This window comes from Protopterus annectens, chromosome 3.part1 (genome assembly GCF_019279795.1).
Source record: "Protopterus annectens isolate FY-2018-M chromosome 3.part1, PAN1.0, whole genome shotgun sequence".
In the NCBI taxonomy this organism is placed as follows: Eukaryota; Metazoa; Chordata; order Ceratodontiformes; family Protopteridae; genus Protopterus; species Protopterus annectens.
The window spans coordinates 1879449036-1879476435 of NC_056732.1; the positions used below are offsets into that span (position 1 = coordinate 1879449036).

Genomic DNA, 27400 nt, shown 5'->3' on the forward strand with positions numbered 1-27400 from the left:
TCTGCATTTTACTTTTCTCAGGCACGCCACTAGGTGGTGTGATATTCCCACCCATTATATTAGGCAACATTCAATATTTTTTCCCTGCAAATCTAAGGCCTGTTGTCCTTTCCCATTGTTTTTTGCACAATTGTCACACCTGTTCAATTCTCCTTGAATTAGACCAAACCTTAACTCGTAAGTAATATACCTCCGAGCTTGTCAGTACCTTTGAGTGCTCGAGTGCCTGTATCACTGATTATTTTTGTTGGTCTCTTCTGCTCCTTCCTCCTTCTCAACTCTGCCAGTAACATTCACCCTACAAGCTCACTCCACTCCCATACCCTGCCCCAATTCCAACCCTACCCAGTGCCTTTACACATGTATCTCCAAAAACCACACCCCCTCTAGCATTCAGCCTATCTAAATCCCCACCTACCTCCTCATCCACTATCCCCTCCTGTTTCCACTACCCAGGGCCCTCCCCTTACCTATTCTTACCCTTCTTCCTTCCCCACTCTTACTACCAAAGATCACACACCACTTTACCTTCTGCTAATTCCTTCTCCCCTCTGCACTTCCTCACTGCATACTGTAACCTTACACTACCACACAAATCAGACCTACACATACTCTGCTATTAATATGTCTACCTTTCCTCCTCTCCTGCCTACTCTATCTTACCAGACTACCTGACTTTTCTTGTTCCCCTCTCTTTCATACAACTTCAATACATGCCTTAAAAGAATCTCACCTCTCAACTTATATCTCTCCTCACCTCTATTACTATAATGACTCTCTCCTGTAAAGATTATTCCTGATATCTGTAATACAGTATCAATCCCTCACAATCCATACCTCTCCAGCTACCCTGATCTTAACTCCAATTCCAAAGACTCTAAAGACCTTGCCTCCTTCTCACTTCAGCTAATCTCTCTCCTCCTCTCTGGCGATATACATCCTAATCCTGGACACTCAGACAACCATGCTTCTAACCCAAACTTGTCTTCCTCACTCTCTCACCATAAATCTCTCCTTTTTGCTACCATTAGCACCCAAACTTTATGCAATAAACTTCCTACCCTTCATGCCTGGCTATCCCTTTACCACCCTGACATTCTCTCTATCACTGAAACATGGCTAAAACCCCAAATAAAAGATTCCGAAATTACCCCTCCTAAATACCAGATCATAAGAAATGACAGAACTCTAAAGAAAAGTGGTTGAGTAGCCCTACTTTTCTCCTCCTCCCTAACAGTGACACACTTTACCAAGCCCATACCCCAGTTCACAACAGCTGAACTAACCCTGGCCCTCCTAAAAATTAATAACCATAAAAACATATGTATAGCTGCCCACCAGGAAATGACATCCCCATTCTTGAAGATATTCTCTCTTGGTTATCATCCAATATAAGCAATAAAACTATACTCTTAGGTGATATAAATATAAACTGGACTTCTATTCAATCACCTCCATCACCTTAGAATATAAACCTATACAACTGCACCCAAATAATTACCTCGTCTACCAGATTTAATAAAGATAACTCTGGTAGTATTATGGACTAGATATTAGTTTCTCACCCCAACTCCATTTCTGACAATGGCACCCTACCCAACTCCCTCAATGATCATCTCCCTGCCTTTGCTCATCACTCAGCATCCCGCCTCCATCTTCACAACTACAACATAACTTGTACCCTAAAAAACTTCAACCCTCTATCTTTCTCTCAGTCACTAAAACATATAAACTAGAATCATGTAAAAACCCTCCCTCTTGATGCTGTCACATACTTTAATGCTACATTCAATAACCTAGTAGATAGCTTTGCTCCCACTAGAACTAAAAGAATCAGAACCATATCCACCCTTGGCTAAATAAAGCAACTATTACACTCATGCATCTCAGAGATAAATCTTGGAAGCGTTACCTTAAATCTAAAACACCTAACATCCTTACAGAATATAAGTAACTTCATAATAAAGTGAAAAAACAAATTGCTTTAGACAAAAAGTCCTACTACTCCAAGCTTCAAAACAGTCACAGATCCAACCTCAAAAATTGTGGAACAGTATATGGAACAGTATATCTGCTCTCCTCTCTCCTGGCAAAAAAGACAATCACTGCCCTGACACTAACTTTCCAAATCATATCTTAGCTACCCAGTTCAACTTTTCCTTATTGATTCAATAGCCAAGCTCACCACATCACTCTCCAATAACACTTCTCCACCCTCATCTCACACCCTCAACTCTAGTCCCACTGACATCAACATTACTCATCTCCACCCTTTACCATATAACCTGTCTCTCTCTACACACCATAAAAAACTTCTTCTTCTTTCAGCTTTTCCCGGTTAGGGGTCACCACAGAGGATCACCTGTCCGCTCATGATTGGCAATGGAGTTTTATGGTGTCGAGGTGCCAGCCCAGCACCCAGTCTTCTACAGAAGGCACACACTCACAACTAATGCCAATTTAGAGTGTCCAGTCCACCTACAGCATGTCTTTGGGATGTGGGAGGAAACTGTAGCACCCAGAGAAATCCCACACGACCACAGGGAAGACATGCAGACTCCACACAGAAGGCACCCCAGCAGAGGATCGAACCGGAAAACTCATGCTGTGAGGTTGCAATGCTAACTACTGTGCCACCGCGGCCACCCACACCATAAAAAACTTCTACTAAAACTAAAACCATGCTCTCATGCCCCAAACAACCTTCCATCTAACTTTCTCAAGCTAGCTGCCAATGGCTTAGCCCTCCCCATCACCATACGTATCAACTGTTTAATCCAAGAATCCTATGTAGCCCTCCTCTGGAAGAAAGCATTCAGCATTCCCCTCCACAAAGGAGGCAACAATACTGAAATCTCCAACTTTTGTCGTATAGCCATCTTGTCCCCTATCTCAAATGCCTTTGAAAAATGCATACTCTTGCAACTCCTTCCTTACCTCCTAGACAATCAATTTCTTTCTCCATCTCAACATGGATTTAGACCTGGACATAGTACTACCACTGCCCTTCTGTCCTTCCTTTATATCATCAACTGTACCCGAGACTGGCAACATTGTATCTACCCTTCTCCGAGACTTATCAAAGGCCTTCGATACTGTTTCTCACTACCTTCTATTGTCAAAACTCCATCTTCTCAATCTCTCCCCCTCCTCTATTAACTGGTTTTCCAGTTACCTTTCTAATAGACAACAAGCCGTAAAGTGAAACAATAGTACCTCTTCCTTCCTTCACACTCCAACAGGTGTTCCACAAGGCTCTATACTGGGCCCCGTACTTTTTAACATCTTCATTAATAATTTTCATCTGTGCATTCCTAATACCAAACTTGTCCAATACGAGGATGATTCCACAACAATTTGCTATGCTCAATCTCTCCCCAAGCTCATGCAACTAACACAAGATGCCTTCTCTTGTACAGAGTCTTGGATGCTGAATAATCACCTTGCTCTCAATGCATCCAAAACCAAAATCATGATATTTGTCCCATCTAAAAATACTTCTATTGAAAAAAATTCCTTCTCTATTGTCAGTCAGAATAAGATTCCCATTGAAATTGTCTCCCATACAAAACTTCTAGGTGTTATCATAGGTTCATAGGTTGGTACTAGGCTTTCGGCCCTAGGGCCTATACAAGCCTAGCCATAACAATTCCGTGGCTGTTTCTTCCTACACTATTTACTTCCCTGGACCCTGTCTAGCAGGGTGACTGACGTGATCCCCAGGGTGAATTTCCTTTCTCCCATCCAATCATCAAGGTTCCTTTTGAAGAGGGCCAAAGCGGCACTGCTTGACATGTATAGGCAATCTATTCCAGAGTCTGGGGAGTCTCTGGGTCAGGAACCTATCCCTCCAGCATGTTTTGTTTATTGTGATGACAAGGATTAGATCCCTGGAGTGTGTGGCTCTGAAGAATTGGGATTTCTTTAAGTGTAGCATGTCCAACAGCTCTGGGTTTGACATGGCCTTGTATGTTAAGCAGAGATCGCCTCTGAGTAGACGATATGCGACAGAGTATAGCTGGAGTTTTTTTAAGGTGGTCAGCGTAGGGCATCTGCTTTAGGCCTGTGATTCTTTTAGTGAGTTATTTCTGTGGCCTTTCCAGTTGTTGCAGAAGTCTTCAAATATACATACCAAATGGGGCGTTGTAATTCTATACTGGGTCTAATGACGGATGAGTACAGAGGGACAATGACCTCCATTTTTCTGGATGAAAATCCCTTAGTGATCAGGTGTGCCACATAGAAGGATTTCCTGACTGTTATGGTGATGTGGTTATTTAAGGTGAGAACACTGTCCACCTGTGTCCCTAAGTCTCTTATCACACTTTTGGTGTTTAGTGTATGGCCACCTATGTGGTAATTCACGGGTACATGCTTTTTCCCAAAGGGGATAACTATACATTTCTTGGCATTGAGCTTGAGCCCATGGCTCTTGCACCAAGCATCTGTTTCTGTAAGGCCCTTTTGTAGAGTATCCACATAATTTGGGGATTCAATAATGGCTCCCAGTTTGCAGTCATCTGTGAACTTTGTTATCCAGAGTCCCTTAGTGTTGGCCTATACTTCAGAGAAGTAGATGCCAAACAAGAGTGGTCCCAGGACTGAACCCTGAGGTACTCCACTTGTCACTTGTCTGGAGCTGGATTTGGAGTCGGCTACTTTTACAGTGTGGGTTCTGTCTTTAAGCCAGTTGGCAACTCATTGAGTGACATAGGGATTAATGCCCAGCTTAGTAAGTTTATCTATGATTGCAGAGTGGGGGATGGTGTCAAAGGCCTTGGCAAGGTCTAGATAGGCTGTGTGGACCACATTACCCTCATCCACAGCTCTGGAGACTGATTTGAAGAAGTCATCAGGTTCAGGAGACAAGATTGGCCCTTCACAAACCCAAACTGGGTGGGGTCCAGTGTTTGAAGGTTGCCAATGTCTTTGTTTATAAGTTCCAGGATAATACGCTCCATGGCCTTGCAGATCAGGCTCATCAGACTGATGGGATGGTAGTTCCCGGGATCCAAGGTGGATCGCCCCTTGTGGAGTGGGATAACTGAAGCTGTGTGCCACTCAGTGGGCACAAAGCCTGAGGTAAGGCTATGATTAAACATGACACTTAGCTGAGGTGCCAGTTCATTTTGTAGTTCATGTAGTACACAGCCTGGGATGTCATCTGGTCCCATGGATGCTGTATTTTTAGCTTTGGAGAGTGCGTTTTTTATCTATGTGGCCATTATTACTGGAATTTGTCAATCTTCCGGTATTGAGATGGGCCATTTAGGAGGTGAGAGTGGGGTGAAGTTGGCACTGAATCGATCTGCCAGGATATTGGCAATATCCTTGGGATCAGTATATTTAATGCCATTCTGTTGTAGCTCAGAGCAGATCTGAACATTGCCATTTAGATTCTTGACAGTTATAGAATGCCTTGTGGTTGTCTTTGGAATCTTTGGCAATTTTATTTTCGTAACTAGCTTTGGAGGATTTTATAAGGGATCTCGGCTTCTTACTAAGGCTGGTAAGGGAGTTTTTTGCTTCCTGGGATTTTCCTCTTTTCTGCAACAGTTTCTTCCTTTTGTTGTAAAGTTTGTTTATGGCAGTGGACCACCAGATTGGCTTCCTTTTTTGGAGGAGAGCATCTTGGTGCTATTTTGGATGGCACGATTCATGCATGACTGGATGTGCTTGTACAGTGTCTTAGTGTAGGATTCAGCAGTTGAACTTTCAGTTCCCATCTGCATGGGTGTCATGAAGTTTGTCACAAGTTGAAATCACCCAGCATTAGGGTGTTTGGTTGTATCTTAATATTTTCCAGTAAGTTTAGAAAGGTATAGTGAGAATCTTGGGGCATGGTGGGGGATCTGTAGCAAGCTATAATTTGGATTGCAGTCGTACCTAATGTTAGTTGCACCTGGAGAATTTCAGACACATTGTGTTGGGAAACTAGCCTGGTGGTGTGAATATCCTTGGTGAATATGGACACTCCTCCACCTTTAGTGTTTCGGTCTTGGTTTGGTGGCCAAAAAGTGTGGTAAGAGTTGTATCCTGGTATTACAGGGGTGCTCTCTAGAGCCTTGAACCAGGTCTCACTTACTGCACAGATATCGATGTTTGCCATTTTTAGGAGTGCCTCGAGAGAGTGCATTTTGAGGTTTAAACTTCTAGCATTGAGTAGCACTACCTTCAGATTTTGCATGCTTGTATCTGTTACAGTGGTGGTTTTGTCCTTTGAACCTTGCCTAAAAAAGGCACTATAGGGGTGGCAAGAGCTTTAACCAGTAACCTGAATCCCAGGGGCGACAGGTGCAGACCACCTCTGGCAAAGCATTGTGGTTTGTCGATCATGTCGTCCCAGGCAGACAGATACTGGATCCCCTTTGAATGACACCAGAAGCTTAGCCAATTGTTGAAGTCCATCATTTTGTCCTTGTACTGCGGTATCATTCAGGTTAGGGTCATACGTGCTTGGACCACATGATCTGAGAGCTCTTCCATGTCTCTTTTCATGTAGTCCAGGGAGGAACATCTCAAGTCATTCACTTCAACATAGACAATGACAGAGTCGTATTTGTACTTGTGGAGTGACCTGAGTGCATGCGTTATGTGGCAGATCCTGGCACCCGACAGACAGCTGACTGTAATTTTCTCCTTATTCAGCCTGGTGAGTTGGACATCAGTGTGTCTGACTATAGAGTCACCTATGACTAAAGTGTTGGGTATGTTGTCTTGCCTTAGGGCTGTTGTTGGGTGGCACACTGGTGTTGTGAGCTGTGTGTCACTTTGGTTGTGACTGGTGTTTGTTTGCATTTCAGCTTCGGAGGTCCTTTTTGCTTGGGCAGGTTAATGTTAAGGGCCTCTGCATATGTGGGTTTAGTGTTGCTACGTGTGGGTGTTGGTGTGGGTTTTGAAGGGCTATGTGTTGCTTGAGGTGTAGTGCAGGTGTTAACCTTCTCCTCTTGATTGTCTAGCACAATCTTGGCTGGAGAGAGCTTTGCTTCCAGTTTGGCTATGTAAGTGCATCTTTCACACATTTTAGTGTTGGGTGGTAGGAGGAGAGGGTTGTCTGTGTACATGAGGCAGTTGCTGCATTGCCCCAGTATGCCCAGATTCATCAGGTGGACAGGAGAAATCACCAGAAGCTGACCTTTGGACATGCCTGTTTAGGTGCTTTTTTTAATAAGGTACAAGAGCTGTTTTCCCTTAGCTTTGCAAGGTACTTTGCAATTATAGGCTGTTTAGTACCTATGATTCATTTCTCCTTATTAATAAGGAGAGTTGAATGCTTGTATTACTTTAAGGTTTCCTAGTGCTTTCCAGGAGGTTCTATAGCAAGTGCTAGTCACAGGGGTTCAGATTTTAATGCTACTACTGAGAAACAAGCTTGTTCTTAGGGACAATTTGAAGAGCAGACTTTTTCGCACCTGGAATAGTTTTACCATAGCCCTGCGGTGCTGCACGATGCAAAAAGCGTGCAAACACACCGTTTTTAAGCCAGAAAGTTGAAAGGGATAGAAATCAGCCTGAAATGGCTAATAAAATTGCAATTTCAGAGCTAGAAACCACTCCTGTAGGATAGGCAATAGAATGCTCACCACTCCCACTGGTAAGTAGTAGGACTTCCCTCTACCACAGCAATGTCTGGATAGCTATGAACACAGAAAATAAAGTCCTGAAACCAGTAAAGCCTGGGATCTGGACTATACTAGCTAGGAAATGTGGGAAACGAGCAGACAAGATAGTATTTTTTGTTTTTTGGGGTTTTTTTAGTTAAAACAGGCTAAACAATGCAATAGTACAGTAAATAAACACAGAAAAGGCTAACGCACTTGAGTGTGTACCCTTAAATGGTAAATGCAATTAAAACTTAAAAAAATAGCAATTTAAAGCTTTTTAAATGAAGTAAGGCAAGTGCACAACTGAAAAATGATTTAAGAGGCAGTAATATATACATATATATATATATATATATATATATAAATATATATATATATATATATATATATATATATATATATATATATATATATATATATATATATATATATATATATATATATATATATATATATATATAATGTATATATATATAGTTCCCCTTTATAATCTTGAAATACTGAAATCTCAAATGTCAGTATCCCGAGACCATAAAGACAAAACTTCGAAATATCGAAAGTGCATAAGTGCAAATCCGAATATCTTGAATCCGCGCTTTATGCATTTACGCTACATTACATGAAGTGTTTGGCTGGGATGGTGTCCAGAATTTAAGGTGAGTGAGTGTATGTGAGTGTTTTTGTAAGTTGTATGTGTGGGTTAGGGTAGGGAGGTGTAAGTAAGAGTGTGAGTGTTGGATGTGTTGGTGTGTGTGTGTGTGTGTGTGTGTGTGTGTGTGTGTGTGTGTGTGTGTGTGTGTGTGTGTGTGTGTGTGTGTGTGTGTGTGTGTGCGTGTGTGTGTGTGTGCGTGTGTGTGTGTGTGTGTGTGTGTGTGTGTGTGTGTGTGTGTGTGTGTGTGTGTGTGTGTGTGTGTGTGTGCGAGATACTGTGGAATGCCTGGGTGTGAGGTTTTTTTTTTTCTGTTTGTGCGCTCTCGGGTTTAATATTTAAGATTTAAAGCTGGAGCTATACTAATCTTGTCATTCAAACCTGGCTGTCTGTAGGCTTCCAGCCTGATCTGCCAAATAAGCTTCCGCTGTTCCAAGAAAGTTGACCACGAACCACCCCTTCGGCACTTCTCCACCTTCTCTAATACACTAAACTTAAAGTCATGTGTTTCATTCATCATATTGTGCCTGTAAAAGGCATTGGTAATTTTTTTTTCTTTCGGATTTCATAAACATGCTCATAAATGCACTTGTGCAACTTTTGCTTAGTTTTTCCTATATAATAAGCCTCACAGTGTTAACATCTAGCTCCATAAATAATTCCTGCTGACAGCTGTATCTCCCTGTTAGAGAATAATCTTGATTCCTCAGGTTAATCCTGTCTCCCTCCAGGATGTATTTATATGTACTACACATTCCGCATTTAGCCATCTTGCCCCTAAGTGGCATCTGTGTTTTTTTCTTTTACAACATGTCTTTAAAGTTGTGACTGCTTCTATAAATAACAATAGGGTGTGTCCCCATGATTTGTCACAGTCCATGATGCTTACCTGAAAATATTCCAATTCTTGTTTAAAATCGAGTTAACCTTGTTACTTTCCATGTTGTATGTGGTTACCATAGCTCCTATATATTTATTTTCGTTACATGACCCTGTTGCCACTCCAGTATCACCCTGTCTGTCCTCCATTGTTAGGACCTATTACCCTTTTGTACACCACTTCCTCTTTAATTTCCTGCAACATTTCCACCAGATACCCCCTTCTACTGAACATCCTGACCAACAGTTTCAGTTGCTTGCTAAAACCAATTTCTGTTGTACTCATTTGGGCTGCCCTCACCATCTGTCCTTTCACCACTGCTTTGTTTTTTGTTTAAATGGGTGAAAGCTGGTGTAATGTAATAGTGTGCCAGAGTAAGTGGGCTTAAGATAAACACTAGCCATGTAACCTGCCTGCTCAAAGTCCTTTTCAGTTATCACATCCAAATAGGGCATTCTGTCCCTTCTGCTAGTATGAGTAAATTGCAAAAGATCCGTACTACCATTGATGTACTGCAAGAATTGTTCCAGGTGTTCCTCTTCTTCCTTCCATGTAATAAACAAATCGTCCAGGTAACAGGTATATCTTAATACTATCCCTATATTCCTGCCCAAAAATAGTGTGGTACTCCCATTGTAACATAACCACATTTGACAGGAAACAACCCACTGGTGACCCCATGGCCACTCCCTCTTTTTGCCTGTATGTTTTTCTTTCAAAGTATATAAAATTGTTACACAGAATGATTTCTGACATTTCCAAGCATGTATTTATTTCATCCTGAACGATTCCCTTCCTACTAAGGTAATCCTGTACTGAGTTCAAGGCTACCCCATGTGGTATAACTCTGTACAAGTCACGTACATCAATTGTGACTAGTAAATAATTTACTGCAAATTCTACATTGTTTAATTTAGCCAAGAAATCCCACGAGTCTCGGCATAAATGTTGTTCATCTTCTAATAAAAATGTATATTTTTTGTCAATAAAATGTGTTAATGGTATAGTAATGGAGCCCATCCCATCCACAATCAGTTTTAATGGTGTATTGTTAATGGATTTGTGCACCTTGGGTATCCCAAACATAGTGAGTGTTTGGGGGGCCACAACCGAGAGGTATTTAAATTCTTTCATACTAACATGCTGTTCAAAAACATATCCCTGAGTTGCATTCTAATTAGTGTGTATGCTTTATTGAGCTCTGACAGACTGGATTGTTCATAAGCCTGGCCTGCCAAAATTTAAAAAATGCATTCATTATAATCCTTTACAAACATTACAACAATCCCCCCTCTCTTGTCTGGTTGCATTGCCGTTAGACTGCATTCATACACAAAGTTAAATAATCCCTTAAAATAATTTTCCATCGCATCAGCACTGTGTGTATTTTTAAGATGCTTCCTCAACATTAAACAAAAATCAATTTCACAAAATTTTTCAAATTGTGACAATGGGGGGGGTGTTGTGCAAACTGCTAATTCTAAACATGTGATTAGAAATTTGTTTATCTTTAAAAAGAATGCTAAATTTCAACTTTCAAACAAAAAGTCCAAAATTGCCTTGACAAGGTCAGCTGGTTTTGCTAATCATAGCTCAAACCCTGTGCAAAAATGTCAGCAACCTCAGTTCCCAGTTCTATCCCAGTGTAATTATGAAGTTTAAAGTCCCGTTCTTGGTAATTAATAATCCTCACCGAGCTCCCCGCTCCGTCGTTGTGGCTCTCATTTTCATTCGGATGATCTGCCATCATGCTATTTATGTTCCTCTCATTCCTCTCTGGGGGGCATTGTTGTACTGTCTACCAAACTGGTTCATTCCCTGAGGTCTCTTCCATGGGTTGTAGTTGGTTTGTTGGTTCCCTTCTGTAAACAAATCCGTTCTGACCTCCTTAACCAGAAAAATCCTGTCCCTGATTCGTTGTTGTAACTGTTTCCACAGCCGAGTTGTTTTCCATGTATGTTACTTCTGGGGACCCAGAAGATGCTCCCCCACTTGCATGCCCATTGTTCTGCCCGTCATTTTTATTGTTGTTATTAAAAATACGCTCACCCAAAGCCTGGGAAATTGGAAGTAATGGGTAAGCAGAACCGTTGAGATAGTCCCTTCTATCCCTTTCAAATTTCTTCAGTTTGTACCCCTTAGATTTAATAATGCTCTGCTCAATGCTGGAAAAGATGCAGGCATATTCTGATCTAAGCTGAGCATATTGTGCATGTTTAAGCACCCTGTCATTAATCTCTGCCACTTCAGCTGACAACTTATCCACAACGATGAAATTGTGTTTTACCAAAAGTTCCATATATCTGCACCCCTGACAGTTGACTAAGTCTAGTAATTCTTTGTGAAGTTGCAAATCCTTTTCCAAGCCTGTGGGGTACCTCCACTGACAAAATCCTTTAGGTACCCTTTTCAACTTGATGTTCTCAATAAAGTAAAAGTTCTCCAACTTCACCTTTTTGAGTTTGAAAAGTTTGTAATAAAGCATGTCCAACTAGCCACATAAATCATTGCTGTCCCCAGTCATTTGGGTGTCTTCAAAATCAGCATTAGCCCCAGTCCATTCTGTAAGGTTTGGGACAGGGGCGTTGATAATACCCCCATTACTATTATTCTGGGGAAAGGGTGCACAGTTTTGAAGGCCTCTGACTATGCAAATTATGCTAACTATGCAAATTATGTCAGAAAATACAACTATTGTGGTGCCTGTAATCTTTGAGGCATGACAGAACAAAATATTTTTCATTGTTCCATAAATTATTCTGTTTTATTATGTTGCTTTATACAAGATTCGTTGCCTCCTTTATGGCTGCCCAACCCCCATCCCTAAGCATGTTAGCTCAAATTCACTTTCTGTTCCTAAATTTACCTCTATCAAGTATATCTTTTGAAATGGAGTAATTTATTCCAAGTGTATTGTTTTCTTTAAATTTGGATTATGAAACAAAATTTTAGCAAGAATTTCAATGCTTGTAATATTCATCCAAATTTTTTTTTAGTATATTAAAAGATCACCCATGTAAAGGGATTGTTTATAACACCATTTACAATAGAGAAACCTTCTTATGGGATATTTATTAACTCTGTGGACAGTGGTTTCATTTAGAGAACAAAGATCATAGGTGGTAGAGTACATTCCTATCTAGTCCCTCTCTAGACCCATCATATAATATGGATAACAATTGTATGACTTCTTGAGGGAAACAGAATTGTCACAGAACAGTAAATAGAAATGTCCACCTGACACTAATGAATACTTTTTCTTCACCAAAACTAAACTGAGCTAGTATTCATTGTTGTTGTTTACTGATCCCACTATACAGAAGGTTTTAATATGATTATTAGCCATATTTTTAGCTTTGATAAAAAAATGATCAATATACACCAAGAAAGAATATAGCTATTTAGCCTCTTTGCTATTGTGCGTGCAAAATGTTATAGTTGTAGTTTGGTATTGAGATACGATGATGAGATTCAGGCATTGATAAGTCTTTCCCAGTTTAGCTATAATTGTTTCAGTGGCATTTTTCCAAGGAATAGTAAGTATAGCTTTTATTAAAATCTCATTAAATATAATCAATAACACATGAAAGATCTCTGCACAATTCATATTTCTAAACATAACCAGTCTGGACCTGGATTTTACCCATTTTCATACCTGAAACTACTTTATCCATCTCTCCCATTTTTTACCAAGTTGCCTATTCTTTCCCAAGCTAACACCATCAATCTCAGTCCAGCTAATTACTCCTTATACTGATCTATCTCTTATTCTCCTGAATCCTCTGGTTCATTCTAGAGATCTGCATAAATTTGGTAGAAAGTCTGTGCTGAGTCCTATATCATTTACCCTGAACATTCATCTTCTATCTTTACAATTCACATTGCTAAAACCTGACATCTGCAGTACTAAACATTTTAATGTTTAGAATAGAAGTCCGATTAGACAGATTCAGTACTAAATGTGTCCAGTTTTTTTAATCGAATAATCTAATAACGCTCCCTTCCACCTATATTTCTTTCTCAGCATTTTTCTTCCCAGCCTCTCACAACAAGCCTGTACAAAATTTAAATGAAGTGTTATTAATTTCTCTCTAGACTCTGTGATATACATGCTCTGCTAATCTCTGGGTTATTCTTAATTAAAATATAAGGGCTAAAAACTTCATGGAGATGTATGACTAGGCTTCTAAAGATCATCAGAGATCAAGAGTGTAGAAAGTATCTGAACCCTGAAAGTGAATCCCTATTATGTTGCAAGAAATAAAAGCAAGAGTATTTTAGAGCTCTCGGGTATCCTATCTCTTTCTCTCCTACCTTTCGAAATGCTCTTAATTCAGATTTAGGAAAGGCTACTACTTCATAGGTTCATAGGTTCATACTAGGCTATCTGCCCTAGGGCATTTATAAGCCTAGCCAGAGTGTGTATGGCTTTCCCCACCCATTTTAAATTAATTTTGCTATGCCCTTTTTCGAGGTTATTATACTGTGCCTCTGTCTAACAGTGACACGGAAGTGATACCCGGGGTAAACCTATGATCTCCCATCCACTCATCAAGATTCCTCTTGAAGAGAGTCAATGAGGGACTCTGCCTAACCTGGACTGGGATTTTATTCCAGAGTGAAGGGAGCCTTTGAGTTATGAATCTGTCCCTCCAGCATGTCCTACTTATTTCAGTGCTGAGGTTTAAGTCCCTCGAGCTCGATGGGATTTGGATTTTCTGAGGTGCAGCATGTCCATTAATTCTGGGTTGGACATGGCTTTGTACTTCAGGCAGAGATCGCCTCTGAGCAGGCGGTATGCCACTGAGTAGAGCTGGAGTTTCTTTAACCGGGCAGCATATGGCATCTGTTTGAGCCCCTTGATCCTCTTGGTGAGGTACTTTTGGGGTCTTTCCAGTTGCTGCAGGTGTCTGGTAAGGTACATCCCAAAGGGGGCATTGTGCTCAATTATGGGCCTGATGAGGGATGAGTAAAGAGGCACGATAACCTCCCCTGATCTAGATGTGAATCCCTTCATGATTAGGTGGGCTATATAAAATGTTTTTCTAACCACTTTGGCCACGTGGTTGTCAAATGAGAGATTGCTATCAACTTGGGTCCCCAGGTCCCTAATTACTTCTTCTGTACTTAATGGATTACCACCTATGTGGTAATTTGTGGGCACTTTGTTTTGCCAAAGGATGACTATACACTTTTTGGCATTTAGCTTGAGGCCATGGCTCTGGCACCAGTTGTCTGTTTCTATGAGGCCCTTTTGGAGGATGCTTGTGCCAGCTGGAGAGTCTATTATGGCACCCAGTTTGCAGTCATCTGCAAACTTGGTCAGCCACAGTCCTTCCATGTTGGCCTGTACCTCTGAGAAATATATACCGAACAAGAGAGGTCCCAAGACTGAGCCTTGTGGGACGCCACTTGTAACTGGTTTGGAGTCTGACATGGCTCCAGCTATTCTAACCATGTGGGTTCTGTCCTTGAGCCAGTTTGCAACCCATCTAGTGACATAGGGGTTTATATTTAAGCTGGTGAGATTATCTATAATGATTTACAATAGAGAAACCTTCTTATGGGATATTTATTAACTCTGTGGACAATGGTTTCATTTAGAGAACAAAGATCATAGGCGGTAGAGTACATTCCTATCTAGTCCCTCTCTAGACCCGTCATATAATATGGATAACAATTGTATGACTTCTTGAGGGAAACAGAATTGTCACAGAACAGTAAATAGAAATGTCCACCTGACACTAATGAATACTTTTTCTTCATCAAAACTAAACTGAGCTAGTATTCATAGTTGTTGTTTACTGATCCCACTGTATAGAAGGTTTTAATATGATTATTAGCCATATTTCTAGCTTTGATAAAAAAATGATCAATATACACCAAGAAAGAATATAGCTATTTAGCCTGTTTGCTATTGTGGGTGCAAAATGTTATAGTTGTAGTTTGGTATTGAAATACAATGATGAGATTCAGGCATTGATAAGTCTTTCCCCATTTAGCTAAAATTGTTTCAGTGGCATTTTTCCAAGGAATAGTAAGTATATCTTTTATTAAAATCTCATTAAATATATTCAATAACACATGAAAGATTATCTCTGCACAATTCACATTTCTAAACATAACCCGTCTGGACCTGGAATTTACCCATTTTCATTCCTGAAACTACTTTATCCATCTCTCCCATTTTTTACCAAGTTGCATATTCTTTCCCAAGCTAACGCCATCAATCTCAGTCCAGCTAATTACTCCTTATACTGATCTATCTCTTATTCTCCTGAATCCTCTGGTTCATTTTAGAGATCTGCATAAATATGGTAGAAAGTCTGTACTGAGTCCTATATCATGTACCCTGAACATTCATCTTCTAGCTTTACAATTCACATTACTAAAACCTGACATCTCCAGTACTAAACATTTTAATGTTTAAAATAGAAGCCAGATTAGACAGACTCAGTACTAAATGTGTCCAGTTTTTTAATTGAATAATCTAATAACTCTCCCTTCCGCCTATATTTCTTTCTCTAGCATCTTTCCTCCCAGGCTCTCACATTCTGCCTGTACAAAATTTAAATGAAGTGTTATTCATTTCTCTCTAGACTCTGTGATATAAATTCTCTGCTAATCTCTGGGTTATTCTTAATTAAAATATAAGGGCTAAAACTTCATGGAGATGTATGACTAGGCTTCTAAAGATCATCAGAGATCAAGAGTGTAGAAAGTATCTGAACCTCTGAAAGTGAATCCCTATTATGTTGCAAGAAATAAAAGCAAGAGCATTTTAGAGCTCTCGCGGGTATCCTATCTCTTTCTCTCCTACCTTTTGAAATGCTCTTAATTCAGATTTAGGAAAGGCTACTACTTCATAGGTTCATAGGTTCATACTAGGCTATCTGCCCTAGGGCATTTATAAGCCTAGCCAGAGTGTGTATGGCTTTCCCCACCCATTTTAAATTAATTTTGCTATGCCCTTTTTTGAGGTTGGTATACTGTGCCTCTAACAGTGACAAGTGATACCTGGGGTAAACCTATGATCTCACATCCACTCAAGATTCCTCTTGAAGAGAGTCAATGAGGGACTCTGCCTAACCTGGACTGGGATTTTATTCCAGAGTGAAGGGAGCCTTTGAGTTATGAATCTGCCCCTCCAGCATGTCCTACTTATTTCAGTGCTGAGGTTTAAGTCCCTCGAGCGCGTAGCTCGATGGGATTTGGATTTTCTGAGGTGCAGCATGTCCATTAATTCCGGGTTGGACATGGCTTTGTACGTCAGGCACAGATCGCCTCTGAGCAGGCGGTATGCCACTGAGTAGAGCTGGAGTTTCTTTAACCGGGCAGCATATGGCATCTGTTTGAGCCCCTTGATCCTCTTGGTGAGGTACTTTTGGGGTCTTTCCAGTTGCTGCAGGTGTCTGGTAAGGTACATCCCAAAGGGGGCATTGTGCTCAATTATGGGCCTGATGAGGGATGAGTAAAGAGGCACGATGACCTCCCCTGATCTAGATGTGAATCCCTTCATGATTAGGTGGGCTATATAAAATGTTTTTCTAACCACTTTGGCCACGTGGTTGTCAAATGAGAGATTGCTATCAACTTGGGTCCCCAGGTCCCTAATTACTTCTTCTGTACTTAATGGATTACCACCTATGTGGTAATTTGTGGGCACTTTGTTTTGCCAAAGGGGATGACTATACACTTTTGGCATTTAGCTTGAGGCCATGGCTCTGGCACCAGTTGTCTGTTTCTATGAGGCCCTTTTGGAGGATGCTTGTGTCAGCTGGAGAGTCTATTATGGCACCCAGTTTGCAGTCATCTGCAAACTTGGTCAGCCACAGTCCTTCCATGTTGGCCTGTACCTCTGAGAAATATATACCGAACAAGAGAGGTCCCAAGACTGAGCCTTGTGGGACGCCACTTGTAACTGGTTTGGAGTCTGACATGGCTCCAGCTATTCTAACCATGTGGGTTCTGTCCTTGAGCCAGTTTGCAACCCATCTAGTGACATAGGGGTTTATATTTAAGCTGGTGAGCTTATCTATAATGCCCGAGTGGGGTATTGTATCGAAGGCTTTTGCGAGGTCCAGGTAGGCTGTGTGGACCACCTTCCCCTTGTCAATGGCCTTGGTGACTGTTTCAAAGAAATCGACCAGGTTTAAGAGGCAGGATCTGCCCTTAAAGCCAAACTGGGTAGGATCCAGTGTCTGTAGGCCCCCAATATCTTTATTTATAAGGTCCATGATGATCCTTTCCATAGCTTTGCAGACCAAGCTAGTGAGACTTATGGGGCGATAGTTTCCAGGATCCGTTGAGGCACCACCTTTGTGGAGAGGGACCACTGTTGCAGTACGCCACTCTTTGGGTACATATCCTGTAGTAAGGCTGAGACTGAACAGTAGTTTTATGTTTGGGTTTAGCTCTTCTTGGAGTTCATGTAGGATGCTGCCTGGGACACCGTCTGGTCCCATTGATGCTGTGTTTCTTCCTTTGGAGAGGGCAGCTCTTAGCTGAGCATCTGAGATGTCAGGGGGGCAGCACCCTGCTGGGATAGATATTAGCACTTTTGGTGGGGGGGGGAGAAGTTTACGCTGAACCTGTCAGCTAGGATGTTGGCAATGTCTGTGGGTTCGGTGTATTTTTTGTCATTTTGGACTAATTCTGAGCATATCTGGGAATTCCCACCCAGGTTCCTAACATAACTAAAGAAAGCCTTGTGATTATCCTTAGTGTCCTGTGCAAATTTTCTCTCGAAGCTGGCCTTAGACGATTTTATGAATGCCCGTAGTTTTTTGCTAATACTGATCAGAGATGCCTTCCCTTTTTGGGATTTTGCTCTGTCATGTAGTACCTTCCTTCTTCTATTGTATAGTTTGTTTATGGCTGGGGTCCACCAGACAGGATGTCTGCCTTTGGAGGATTGGGTCTTGGTTTTATTTGGGATTGCATGATCCATGCATTCCTGAAGGTGTTCATAGAATGCGTTTATAAAGGATTTTGTGGTCTGGGCCATATTATCCACAGGCCCGGGGGCTTTGAAGGATTCCACCTCGGTTTTGAGGAGTGTGAGATTTGCTTTAGAGAAGTTTTTCACTGTGGTTTTCTGGGCATGGGGTGGGGTCGGGATGTGAATATCCAGTGAGATTAGTTTATGGTCTGATCTTACCAGTGAGGGATACACTTCTGGTCTGGAGCATAGAGTCCCCATGTTGGTGATGATCAGGTCCAGTATGTTTTCCCTCCTGTGGGAGTGGTAACAAGTTGTTCCATAGCATTTGAGTTTATAAATTCTAGGAACCTTTGGGCTAGGGTGTTGGAGCTAGAGTAATGCTCCCAGTCTATGGTTGGGTAGTTGAAGTCACCCAATATAATGGTGTTTGGAGAGACCTTCATATTTTCCAGTGTTCTCAGGAAGGCTGAGTGGGGTTCCTGGGTTTGGGAGGGTGGTCTGTAGCAGGCTATAAACTGGAAGGCAGTTTTACCCACTGTTAGTTGCACATGGATAGTCTCTGATGCTTCGTGCTGTGCCACTTCTTTATGCAAATTCTCAATTTTTTAGAAAAGTAAATCAGTTTTTCAGTGACTATCAAACTTTCTTTTATCCAGCTCAGTCGGTAAGATTGCAGGGGAGAGGTCTAATGTTCAATACTCTATTATAGCCTTGGTAAGCATCTAAACATTTTGCACAAATATAAATACTCCTTGGTACCGAAAAATCTTTCAAGGCTCATTTACATTATCTTACAGATACCTCTGTATATTAGTCATACACATCAGGAGCAAATACTCTGGGATGCTTTTTCACTTCCTTTTCTGAGGTAACCAAGCTCCAATAGCTGTCTTGGGCCATACATCTACCAAGAACACTGTATAGTTTCTTAGTATTTCAGAGAACATAGCTGTAATTATATCCAGTGGGATGTAGAGCTTAACTAAACTTACAAATTACATTTCCATTCTTATTTGCAGATAGTAAACCTGCCCTGAATGTATAACTGTATCTCAAGAACTTCAGAAAGTGGTCTGTTCTAGTTAATGTCAGTTTTCCTTCTACCTCCATCATTAGATCAGAAAGCAACCAGGTTAAAACTTGTCATCCTCAATGATATATGGCCACCATCCTTCAAGTGAGTCTTGTGGTGCATAATTAAGTCAGCTTACTGTTTCTTAATATATACCAGTAGCATTCTTCCATTTTACTAGGTAGTCTAGCCCATTTTTATTCCATTTTAGTATCTACAAAAGTCTGGGTCAGTAAGACTTATCTAGGAAAACAAGTCCTTATCATTCAATTTTTATTTGTTCCTGTCTTAATAAAGAAATATTTAACCCTTCCTTTGACAATTTAAATCATATAATTCCAGGTAGCTATTCTCCATATTGCAATAATATGTACAGAGAAAAAAATCTAACATACATTCAAAAACATTCAGACTGACAAATTAACATATAAATAGATACAAATAAACAATGCCACCTTATTGAGAAAGATCATCTGCTGAAAGTGAAAGAGACAGGAGGTGTTTGATAAAAGTACTTCCCATTGGAAATAATTGGTTTATTTTAATTTCCAATTCCCCTGGGACAGTAAATGTGTGGATAATAGAACAGCATTACCAAATACGTTGGGTATATCAATTAAAGTTTGTATCTGTTTTGTTTTACCTAGTGTCTATATGTCTGCAATTATCTATGGAAAAGAAATGCTACAAGTAATTTTGTTCCTTTATATGGGGTTCAAGACTGAATCCAGAGAAGATAAGAGTCTAATTCATGAAAAAGGAAGATGGAGGTTAGGATTAATAAGTCCAATCGTTTATGCTGCTTCTTTGAATTTGTATAACATTTTGTTTTAGATAAATGATAAAAATGAAAAGTTAGCAGTATTAAAATACAAATATAAATGCACTGGGATATGTTCAAAAATTCAAAAGACGAAAAGCATGTTTAAATGGACTAATGAGATGTTATCAAGAAAAATATTTTCTGGAAAATAATCAATGAAATAGAATGAGAGAAAAGTGTGGTTTAAAACTATTATGATATAATATTATTTTAATAATTGGGTTCAGCTTGTTAATGAAAACGTCAAAGCAGTAAAAGTTTGAAAAGCATGATGTAATAAGCAAATAGAATGTCAAGATTTTTATGGAGATTGCTGAATAATAAATTATCAATAAAGAGAAATATGCCATATGAAATCAGTGAAAGGTCAATGGTAAAGAAAAAACTACAGAAAATGTTTTCTCGTAATGTATAAGAGATGCAAACTGTGTGAAAATTGTGTAAAGAAAAATTCTTTGAAAATAGAAAGGAGGTAAATGAAACATAAATATGGATATGATTATGTATAGATATTATAGCCTTAAAAATAAGGAATATGTTAGAAAAATAGATAAAAGATTGTTTTATGCTGTGTGGATCATTTGGAATGAAAGGCTAAATGAAATTATGTTTAATGGTAAACGGAGACTAGCAGTAATTTTATGAAAAATTAGATGGTGGTTATGGAAAAAGGAATAGGGTTCAAATAACATAATGAAGACAGAAGTATAACATAATCAAGACAAAGATATCTATGATTGTATGACAATTAGAGAAAGGAATGGAAATGTGTACACTATACATTTGTAAATATGTCATTTTGTAAATAGTATTGTACATAATATTTTTTTAAATAAAGAATTCCTACACTTTTTGATAGGTGACAGGGGATGTTTTAAATCCACTAGCACAACCACCAACTAAAGCAGATGAGGCCTCGGTTTAATGCCTCATCTGAAGAACAGCAAACCCATTAGAGAAGGAGGCCCCTTTATCAGCAATTGATCTTCCTGCTATGGGAATAGAACCCACAGCCTTCTGCATCAAAGATGAGTGTGTTACCTGTTGTACCACTGATATAATGAAACCTGTCCAAAGAGTAAGCTTCCCTTAAAACAGCTAATTTCAGACCTACTACATATTTATATTCTCAAACAACTCAACATTTCATCCAGTTATTTTAAAGGTCCCTCATTGGCCATAAACAATATAAGCATCCCATATTTATTCTTATTAAGTAATACTTAATGACTCACCTTAGCAACCATTATTCATAGGGGAAAACTAGGTTAACTGTCATGATGGGCCATTTTTAGCCTAGTCAATAATCCATGATCAGAATCAAACCCTGTACCTTGTATCTATAAGATGAGGACCTTGATCATTATTGCAGACTCACCGCCAAGAATTTGTGCATCATCCTTGTGCAGAGGCCATGCTGATCTTCTCTGTATCATTGCAGTTTTATATGTGTTGCCAAAGTAACCTTATGTTTTCTTCAGTACTTCCCTTAGCAACTCCAGTCTGTATTGTTTTTTTTATTTGACCCAACAATACATCCATCAGAGTCAAAGACATAACCCACAAAATCAATTCCTGTACCTAATCTAACAATACGATATGATGTACATTACTCCCATACCCTGCCAGTCTGTATCATACTGTTAGCCTCAGTGACTCAGCATTACATTACTCCCATACCCTGCCAGTCTGTATCATACTGTTAGCCTCAGTGACTCAGCATTACATTACTCCCATACCCTGCCAATCTGTATCATACTGTTAGCCTCAGTGACTCAGCATTACATTACTCCCATACCCTGCCAGTCTGTATCATACTGTTAGCCTCAGTGACTCAGCATTACATTACTCCCATACCCTGCCAGTCTGTATCATACTGTTAGTCTCATGACTCAGCATTACATTACTCCCATACCCTGCCAGTCTGTATCATACTGTTAGTCTCATGACTCAGCATTACATTACTCCCATACCCTGCCAGTCTGTATCATACTGTTAGCCTCAGTGACTCAGCATTACATTACTCCCATACCCTGCCAGTCTGTATCATACTGTTAGTCTCATGACTCAGCATTACATTACTCCCATACCCTGCCAGTCTGTATCATACTGTTAGCCTCAGTGACTCAGCATTACATTACTCCCATACCCTGCCAGTCTGTATCATACTGTTAGTCTCATGACTCAGCATTACATTACTCCCATACCCTGCCAGTCTGTATCATACTGTTAGTCTCATGACTCAGCATTACATTACTCCCATACCCTGCCAGTCTGTATCATACTGTTAGTCTCATGACTCAGCATTACATTACTCCCATACCCTGCCAGTCTGTATCATACTGTTAGCCTCAGTGACTCAGCATTACATTACTCCCATACCCTGCCAGTCTGTATCATACTGTTAGTCTCATGACTCAGCATTACATTACTCCCATACCCTGCCAGTCTGTATCATACTGTTAGTCTCAGTGACTCAGCATTACATTACTCCCATACCCTGCCAGTCTGTATCATACTGTTAGTCTCATGACTCAGCATTACATTACTCCCATACCCTGCCAGTCTGTATCATACTGTTAGTCTCATGACTCATTAGCACACTCCCCTTTGATGCTGGAAGATAATAACCCTGTTTTCATACCAATTGCTTGAATTCATTTTCTAATACCGACATTGTAATGCAGCTTAGCAGGATGATGAATTTCTGACTAGTCCATCTTTTGTATAATAAGATATTCACACAACATTCCATTAACATTAGGAGGATGTAAAAACGTTGGTATTTAATAAAAAAGTAGAAATTGTATTTACTTTATTGCAATAGTTTTTCTGCCCTTGCTTCATAGGAATCCCCAGTACTGTGCTCACATTCCCCTCAGCAAACATTTTATTCTGTGCCTTGGCCAACCTCCAATAAACCAATGGCTGGCTGGTTGCCCTGCACTGTGAGACCCTGCATCAGTGGAAAACTAAAGTGCTTTCAGCTACACTAGTTCCCCTCAGCAAAAGTTTTATTCTGTGCCTTGGCCATCCTCCAATAAACCAAAGGCTGTCTGGTTGCCCTGCACTGTGAGACCCTACGTTGGTGGAACACTGAAGTGCTTTCAGCTACACTAGTGTATGTTAGAATTGTATTTAATGTCCTCTAAACTGAAGACATTTTGCTATAGCCTTTTACTGTAAGCATACATACTACTGCCCCCCCTCCATTTTTTCTCTTCCTAGTGTACTCCTAGGTCAATTACTTAAAACTACTTTCTTTCTCTTGGAAAAGGTTTACCTATGTACCTGCAGCCCATACTTCAATTGTTTTTCCTTGTAGAAGTGGTGGCCCTTTTCACCACACTGTACTAGATTAGTAGCACAAGATTTGTATTTATTAGGAAGATACTGCACTACACTGACCTGGAAGTGACTGAGCTTGGTTTTCCTGATTTGTATTCTTAGAAGCTGACCTGATCCAGTTTTTCTGGCTCGCAATCTTGTATTACTTTGTGTCTATCCCCCTCCCCCACCTTAAACCTGCACGCCACCCTCCCACTCCTGCTTAATTACAGAGGAATCAAAAAACCTGATGTAGCAAGGCACCATCTTTTGACTTAGCTTTTCTGCCCTTGCTTCATAGGAATCCCCAGTAGTGTGCTCACATATACCATATTTTCTCCCACCGGATGCCATATTTAATACACTTGCCTTCTTCAGTATAGTTTATTTCTTTCTTCCCAACTTCTACCATACTTAAAATGATACACTTGCCTTCTTCACCACATTAAAACACATACCATCTGTCTAGGTGCTTTTTTGCTCTTCTTCGTACCTGTGTGGAGATCGCTTTTTTGCTGGATTCTTGGGCTGTTAGGGCTTCCAAGGTCTACCATCCAAAAATTAATCAAAGACTCCTCAACAAGCCCAAACCAATACTCCCAGAATACTAATAATCTCTTACAAAGTGACAATGCAACTCTCATTCCTGACAAAAATTCCAATCCTTTCACAACTCACTCATTTTCTGTTTAACCAGTACCCACATCTCTCATATGTAAACTATTAAAAAAATCAAACCATGCTCTCTTTCTGCAGACAGCCTTCCCCCAGAATATTTACAGTTAGCAGCAAATGCAATTGCATATCCAGTCTCACAGAAGGAGACGTTCCACATCTATGGAAAAAATCTATTATTACTCCCCTGCATAAAGGTGGAAACACTCATGAGCTCTCAAACTATCTCTATAGTTTCCCCGCTATCCAAAATCCTTGAGAAGTGTGTACACACACAATTACTCAAGTACCTCATTTATAATAATCGTCTGTCTCCCACTCAACATGGCTTCCTCCCAGAGGACAGCATAATTACATCCCTGCTCTCATTCACCGATACTGTCAACAAAGCCTTAGATACAAGTCACCCCACTTCAGTAATCCTACTGGATCTAAGGCTTTTGACACAGTATCACCTACTAAACTTCTGATCCAATTAACAAAACTTGGCTGTGTCCCTAAATCCCTCTGCTGGTTTACATCATACCTAAACTATAGACAACAATCTGATTATCTGTCAAACAACATAGGAGTCCCACAGGGTTCCATTCTGGGACCTTACTCTTCAACATCTTTATTAATGACCTCCACAAAGTCTCTCAGCTAGGTAGAATTATCCAATACGCTGACGATTCAACAATAATCTCTACTTCAAACAATTTCTCCAATCTCCTCACAGTTACTCAAAATGCTTTTACAGAGATTGAATCAGGGCTAAACAATTCACAACTGCTACTAAATGAGAAAAACACAAAACTTCTATTATTCTCTTCAAAACCACCAGATATAGACTTCAAAATCTTATCTAAAGATGGAACTGAAATAGAAATAGTAAAATCTGCCAAACTACTAGGCATTACAATTGATGACAAACTCACCTTTGAAACACACATTCTCAATGCAATAAAGAAAACACACTTTAAACTTGGTAGACTTTATCATCATAAACTTTACATGGACAAAAACACCAAACCAAAACTGGCAAGTACCTTATTCATCCCTGCTGTACTATGAGACAAAGATCTGGACATTCTGTGAAGATCTGGACAGTTGAGAGGGATGTGACGGTTAAGTATTTTCATGGCTTTTGCGTATATTTCCTATTTAGTCATTGTCTCATAGTCAGGGACAGATTTCCACAGATGTCTGTGTCAAACCCCAAACAGAATGAGACTGTAGGTGAAACATCATGGTTCAGCTGATCACATGACAATGCATTTTCCTTAGTTATTGAAAAATAAAATAAAATAATGACGCTATACTTACAACAACCTTCTATTAATTTCAGATTATTGAATGGGTGTTCTAAATGCTATTTCATATTCTACTGCCATCATTGCAAGTTGGTGTCGGAAACCTGTGAAGGAAAACTTCAAGCAAGGCTGCAAGTGACTTCACCTGCTTACTGTTATGATGTTACTTTCTCTTTTAGCCATTTACATCCTGTGAAACTGAATTATAAGATGCAATAAATGTACTGCTGATAATAGAAACATAACATTGACAAGTTTGGTTAGACATTTTTGTTCAAATAAGAGTCCTTGAAATATAGCAATTCATCTACGTTTTCTGTTCCAGATACATACTATACACTGATCTGATTTGTAGATTATGATTTATGCAAAGATTTGAAAACCTGTATTGTGCTTGTCATTATCTGAAATTAAAGCAATGCATATATCTGTTTGTTTTTGATATTATTCCTTATGCAAAGGTTGTTTCCTTGAACTTGCTATAGCCAATCAGATGACATTTTATCCTTATTATATTGTCACCAGGTTCATAGAAATTAGGCATCTATTTTTCAGAAATGCAGCACACATAAAACTTAAGTACGTGGTAAAAGAATATGAAAGCGTGTAATATGTTGTAATCTAGATATTTAAACTGGTGGAGCAGGTAGGTGGTTGTACTGGAGTGCCGATGAGTGTATTAAAGTCTATAAGGCAATTTCATCTCATAGGGTTGTTTGAGTTGGAATGTGTAAGACAATCTAAGTAGGATATGTCTTTTATTTGTCATTGTTTGATTAGTGTTCTACCCTAGTAAACAAAAATAAATAAATAAATAAATACATGCATGCATACATCCATATATACATACATACATGCATGCATACATACATATATTTTCCAAACACTTTGGATTTGTGGCTTTGACTAATAGATGTGTCCTTAAGTATGTTCATTTGTTTTCTTTGATTCCAAGTTGACATCTTTTCTAAGCAATAAATTGTTATTTTTATATGGAGTGGTTGTTTATGGCCTTCCAATGATTCTAGGTGCTACCCCTCCAGTAACTGGGAAAACTACTCATGTACCAAATAGTTGCATGACCACAGAATCAAACACCAGTGCACTGTACTAACACATACACAAATGCATGGATCGCTCCATACCCAATAGAACCAAGACGGTCTCCTCCAAAAACAGGAAGCCAATCTGGTGGTCCCCTGCCATAAACAAATTCTACAACAGAAGGAGGAAATTGGTGTGGAATAAGGTAAAGTCCCAAGTCTGGAAAAACTCCCTTATCAGCCTTAACAAAAAGTTGAGATCCCTCATCAAATCCTCTAAAGCTAGCTATGAAAATAGAATTGCAGCAGATAGTAAACACAACCACAAGACCTTCTATAGTTATGTAAAGAATCTCCACGACAATACCCAGATTTGCTTTGAGCTGCTGCACAATGGTACCTCCTATACTGAGCCAACAGACATTGCTAATATACTGGCCAACAGATTCAGGGCCAACTTTACCCCTCTCTCCCCCACCAAAGGACCAATCGCAATATCAGTAGATTGCCAGGCACCCAGTATTACTGCTACACAGGTTAAAACAGCACGGTCCAAGGCCTAGAATACAGCTTATATGGGACCTGGCAATATCCCTGGCTGTGTTCTACATGGACTACAGAGTGAATTGGCACCTCACCTGTGTGCCCTGTTCACTCAGAGCCTCACCTCAGGCTTTGTCCCTACTGAATGGTGCACTGCTACAGTCATCCCTCTCCACAAAGGAGGAGTGACTACAGATCCTGGAAACTTTTGCCCCATTAGCCTGACAAGTCTGATATGCAAAGCTTTGGAACACATCATCATGGACTTAATAAACAAGGCTATAGGGAATCTCCAAACTCTGGATCTCACACAGTTTGGTATTTTGAAAGGTAGATCATGCCTGCTCAACTTGGCAACTTCTTTGAGTCAGTCACCAGAGCTGTGGATGAAGACAAGGTGGTTCATACAGCCTACCTTGATCTGGTCAAGGCCTTTGATACCATTCCCCACTCAGGAATCATAGAAAAACTTACTAAACTAGGCACTAGGTGGGTTGCAAACTGGCTCTCAGATAGAACTCACAATGTGAAAGTAGCTGACTCCAAGT

General features: G+C 40.0%; 1 long non-coding RNA gene and 1 other non-coding gene across 2 annotated transcripts in view; one reads left to right on the top strand and one right to left on the bottom strand.

Annotated features, from left to right (window-relative positions):
- LOC122798801 overlaps positions 1–25693 on the top strand; it is a 183646-nt gene extending 157953 nt beyond the window's left edge. The window contains exon 4 of the long non-coding RNA XR_006364304.1: positions 25302–25693. This is a non-coding gene — a long non-coding RNA (uncharacterized LOC122798801). The remainder of the gene's footprint in view (positions 1–25301) is intronic.
- On the bottom strand, positions 21336–21437 carry LOC122799002. Its single transcript, XR_006364389.1, has one exon. It is a non-coding gene; the product is annotated as a U6 spliceosomal RNA (small nuclear RNA).
- Positions 25694–27400: the final 1707 nt, after the last annotated feature.